This window comes from Sinocyclocheilus anshuiensis, unplaced genomic scaffold (genome assembly GCF_001515605.1).
Source record: "Sinocyclocheilus anshuiensis isolate Anshui unplaced genomic scaffold, SAMN03320099.WGS_v1.1 scaffold1114, whole genome shotgun sequence".
NCBI classification, from domain to species: Eukaryota; Metazoa; Chordata; class Actinopteri; order Cypriniformes; family Cyprinidae; genus Sinocyclocheilus; species Sinocyclocheilus anshuiensis.
The window spans coordinates 2,089,139-2,095,017 of record NW_015540838.1 but is presented as its reverse complement, the minus strand read 5'-3'; positions in this window follow the sequence as shown (position 1 = coordinate 2,095,017).

Genomic DNA, 5,879 nt, shown 5'->3' with positions numbered 1-5,879 from the left:
TGTGTGTGTGTGTGTGTGTGTGTGTGTGTGTGTGTGTGTGTGTGTGTGTGTGTGTGTGTGTGAGTGAGTTAAATGCAGAGCACAAATTCCAAGTATGGGTCACCATACTTGGCCACACTTCACTCAAAGCGTTGCTGCATATGATCAAAACGGTGCAAGAAAGGAGTAGTGCAAAATAATATAAAGAAAAGAACAAAAACAGTAATTTATACTCCAAAACAGGTACACATTAATGTTAACATTAGAATAGTTAATTGGTGCCATCTTGCAGTAAAAATGGAGGTCGTTTTTTCAACTTGGACTTAATTATTAACTTGAATGTGGTGACAGATATATACTAGCAAAGTTCGCTGATCGAACATCGTGTGGAAAAAGTGAGAAACAAGGAACAGCTAAGAGACACATTTCATTAATAAATATGTTAACTAAATATATGATTTGCCCAGTCCACAGAAGAAGTAACAGGGATTGCATATTAATAGCCCAATATAAACCTTAATATTGTAGTATTGTTGCAGATCTTGTTTTGAGGTTGTTGTTTCGGTCTTCATTATTTTACTTAAATAATTGAAACTCAATTATTCATATTCATACTCAATTATCATATGTCTTTTGTTTATTTTATAAGTAGCACTGTAATAGTAGCCTAACTGGATAATGTGCAGTCAGTCAACAGAGCTGAACACCCTGTCAAGGTTTACTCAACAACTGTATAGCCGAGATTTGTAGAAAATTTCAGCATTTTTTAAGTGTACATGTCAGTGAGCTTTTTCTTTTGTATTGTGGTATAGGGTTGTAAAGTTATGGAGTGTAATATTTCTAGTCAGTCTTTTTTTATTTTTTTTATTTTATTTTATTAGTTGGACCCCCTGAGTGACAGGAGAGGTACCCATCACAGATAAACAAATACAGCACACATATTAATGGCTGAAAGGCATGTAGGACTATATATAGTACAGGAAACAGTGGCTCCTTTCATTGGTTGTTCTTGTTAGCTATGGTGGTCTTGACCTCCAAAAGGCTATTACATATCATTTAAAATATCTCTTACAGACAAGAAAAGCTACTGAAGACACTTTTGGACGATTAAACCTCTCTTTACAGTATTCCTCTCTTAATGTCACTCTTCTTACATCATGCTTAGATATTTGATAACATAAATATAGGCTGCTTTTAGATAATCGCTTCACTTCAATGACATACTGTGTTTATCTGATATGTACCTCTTGCGTGATGGCAAATTCAAACCAGACGGCTTGATTTTTCTGTCTTTTTTGGGCCCACTAAAGCTTTGTGTCAAGCTTCAACACAGTTTACTGTGAATAGCTGAATCAAAACAAAGCAACAAAAAGGTGTGAATATGAGAGCCTTCTGACCTTTCAGTTAGGGCAGACTCAAATGAATCAGTTTGAATGGGCGATGTTCCATTTTTATCTCCGAATTAGTCATAGGAAAAAGGAGACCTCGCTGAAGATCACGCGAAAATGTTCTAACAGATGACGTATGTCCAGAAGTCACGCTGTTGTGTCTCACTTGCTGGCAGAATAGTTTGAAGAAAGCTTTAGGATTTGATGCAGCTCTTCTTTTCATACCTAACACAATGGCCAGGATGTGTTCAGTGCTGGATCAGATAGCACTGGGGTCAGCTTGCTGTTTGCGTAGCAAAAGACTGGAAAAGGTCATTGCTGCTGTGATAGGATTCACCTGGTGACTTAAACCATGCAAACGTATTACCTCCTCCGTGACATCATCTCCTCTTCTCTGAGGCTGAAATATAATCTCAGACGCAAGTAAAGACGGGCCTTGCACATAATTATCTCTCACTGCAAAAATGTTTCTCTTTGGGTCAGTTTGGGCAGATCTGGCATCAGATCAAGAGGTTATAGTGTCGGCTGGAATCTGGTTGTACTTTTTGAGGTTGGTTTTGCTTCTCTCAGTTTGTGACATGATCTTGATTACTACATAAAATAATTTTGACTCGTTCCTTGTTTTCTTTGAAAAATGCAAAAAGTGAGGTGAGGTGAGGTGCTTGGAAGTGAATGCGGTCAGTGAATGGTGTTTTTGTTTAGTTTAGAGCATGCATGGATTCAACAGATCCAGAACTCCCACAATGCCTGGGTTTTGGATGAGGCAGTGTTTGGGCATATCTGTTGCCCTGTGAAATTAATCCATTAAAGTCAATGGATTACACCAAGTTTGACTTGTTGAAATTGTTGAAGCAACATAAGATAAATGCAGTCCCAGCAAGGATGTATTATTCAGAGCGCTTGACTGGTGTAGGCGTATTTATCTGACTGGATGTTTTGCTTAAAGGGAGTGAATTTCATGATATACTCTGTCAAGAATTATTTATAATTTTTTGTCAACCTTTTTGCGAGAAATTTTTAATTGAGTTAAAAATAATAAAAAATGTCAGGTTATTTAAGACTACTCATTTCCCAGATGGAAAACAGAAAAAAACGTAATACTTGGAGGAAGAAAAAAAAATCTTGAATTTTTCCTCAGTCATCTCAATAGCAAAAAATTACCAAAATACAATAATAAATTATGGTTTTTTATTTTAATATATTTTGAAATGTAATTTATTTCTGTGATCGCATATATATATATATATATATATATATATATATATATATATGAGCAGTTCCTGGATTATTAAAATTAGCAACTGTTCATGGGCACATTTTTAAACAGACATAAACAGCAATAAATTACATGAGAACTAGAGATCCTCTTCAAAATGGCACTTGCTATTAGGGTGCAGTGGGCATGTGTGGTCTTGAAAGAATTATGTATGCAGGACGACAATGCAACATTAAGTTGTTCCTGCCTGTTGGAAGTCTCTCACACACACCCTACCAACACTCCTGATTTATTTGTGGTTAAGGTGGAACTTTAGGGACATGTAAGAGCAAGCAGACGGAGCTGAGAGAGAGAAATAGGGCATAAAAAAGAGGAAGAGAGATGCAGTATAGGAGTGCTACAGGACTGGCACCAATTTTATCGTCACAGGTACCGCACCATTGACTAAAGCTCTCATAAGAGAAAGAGACACGTTCTGTAATATGACATGCTCTCTTCAGCTCCACACATTTGACAGTCTGCATACTAATCATGTTCATTGAGATACAATTCGGTAAAACACTTTCGAAATGTTTTAATTCATTCTGAGTTCTGAATCATCATAACCAATATTCACACTATGGGACTGTTCAACCTAATTCAACAGAATCAAATAGAATAATGATTCAATATTAAAGTGCTCTCTTATAGTGATTAATGGTTGTAGTAAACTGTTTTTGTTCACCTGTGGATTTTTGTGTGTACTTGTTGGGAAGGGGGTTGGGAAAGAGAGCATCTGCATCTTTAAATGGTCACCATGTGCCAATGTGTTTAAATTGAAGAGGGCTGCTGTCATCTGGTGAATCATTCCAAGGGTGATGTTTAAGTCGGGCCAGCAAGGACAGACATGTTCTCGTACATCACTTAAGCCCCCCATGAGAAGATGATGGGTCACAGATTCACAGCAGCGTGTAAGATGTGACATCTGACAGCAAATTAAATGATTTGCAGCCTTTAATTCCAAACCTCTACTTACCTGTCAAAATAGAGGAGCTTTCTTTACAAATCTACCCACCTGTCAATGTTATCTGACTTCTTGACTCAGTGAATTTATTTATTGTACTACTTACTAATTTATTAAACATTTAACCTTTATTAAACATGCAGTTTATTAAAACAAAGAATACACCTTTTCTATGATGATGAGTATGTTTTAATTTTTTAATTAATAATTCTATTTTTTTGTAAAACAAATTTGTAAAACAAAAATTGTTTTTACCTCAGAAAATATACATTTTTGAAAACGAATTAATAAGATTGACTAATGTACTTCTGACTTTGTAGTGTACATGAATTCAAGGTATAAGAAAATCTTATTTTTTGTTTGATGGTTTCTTCACATTTTAGAATCATTAAATTAAAATTTTCTCGAAAATGGTATAAAACATTTTCAAAGCCATATGAAACCAACGTAAATACAAAGAATACATTTCTGAAAACTTGGCATGTACTGAGTTTTAAACATAATTTTTTAAAATATTTAAAATTTTCTTTATCGTTCTTTATTTCTTTTATTTAAATGGCATTGACTCTTAAAAGTGTAGCAGAAAAAATATTCACGTTGAGAATTGTGTGATCATTTTTGTATTGGGATTGGTTTTGTAAAAAATGACGAAGTATTACTGACTTACAGTTTTTGTTTCAGCTTTGTGCACAACACACTACACTGTTCTTTGCTTCACCCAAACTGTCTCTCATTGGTTTCGATTGTTATCTTCCCATTGATAATGAGGCTTCCGTGACCTACATAACCATGCAACAAATCATCCTTGAGCTGCTACTTTGAAATTTTAGGGTCCCTCATTCTTATCAAGAGAATAACACGTTTCCATCTGTTGTAATCCTTTTTATCTCATTTTTGACTAATCTCCACTTTGATCCTCCTCTTTCCTCCTTTTCCTTATGTGATACCACTACATTATGAGTTTCCCCCTCCGTCAGTAATTTACACAGCTGCCTTCCACTCTCTCTTGGCTGTGGCCCCTTTGCAGGGCGAGGGAGGAAGGAAGGGCCAGTCAGCTGGTTGTGGGGGGGTGACATGCCTGACGTTCCTAATGCATACCTCAATAAACCAATGTTAACCTCCTGGGGCTCAGACTGCTGGAACAGGTGCCTTATTGCCGTCTGCTCACTTAATACAGAGCAGTGAAGCCGTAACCCATTAGCCGACCACAAGTGCACACAAACAGTCTCGCTCAGAATCAATCACGCGGTTAGGACACACAACCTGTGCATATTATATACTGCTGTATCTCTTCCTGCTGCCAAGCTCATCTGATAGGACGCATGACTGAATACAGTCAGTGTTGGGTGGGTCATGAGCACTGAATCAACAGGTGGCCATTCAACAAGACTGGCATAAATACAGTAAGTAAGCAATGATGTGATTTATGCCAACTTTGTTTGAGTAAGTAAAACAAACGAGTAAACAAACGATATTTGTATTCTCTCTCCATTTCTTACACACATACAAGTTTCCTCGCATGGATAACTTTTTTGAAGGATGAATTCCCCACTGACAAGGTCATTCACCTTCAATGAACATCTAGAACATCCCTTTTGCTGGTCTTGTGTTAACTGAGCCTTGAGCATATCTAATTAAACAGGAGGTATATTGTTGTGTTCCAAGTCAGAGCATTGGAATGTTGTTATAAAGGCCCTTGGTGCCCAGAGAGCATTTATCCATTCAAGTGAATATGTGCTCTGCTTTATGTAGTCTGATGATCACATGATTGCCTGGCTATCGGTGGCTGCTCATTTCCCTGCCGGTCTCGACTCTTTGGTCTGTTTGTGTTAGGGTGTGTCAGAGAAATGATAAATGAGATTTATGATACCAAGAGCAAGAATTAAAATTGCTGTAATCCACAGGAATGTTGCATCAGGTTATCTATCTGCTGTACATATACTGTATTATGAAATATGAAAAGCATAGTTCTGACTCTCAATTCAGATTGGATAAGACATATTCAAAGTTGGGAGATGACAGTACACGTGACAGCACACATTCTATATTAAAGGGATAGTTCACGCCAAAATAAAAAATTATTTGGTCATTTACTCAACTTCATGTAGTTCCAAACCAGCATGACTTACTTTCTTCTGTGAAACCTAAAAGAAGATATTTTAAAAACTCAACCATATTTTAAAACCAAACCATTTTGGTTACCATTGATATCTATTGTAAAAAACAAAACAAAAACAGCACTCACACATGCTTTTGTGTTCCACAGAAGACAAAATAAATCATAAAGGGGTAA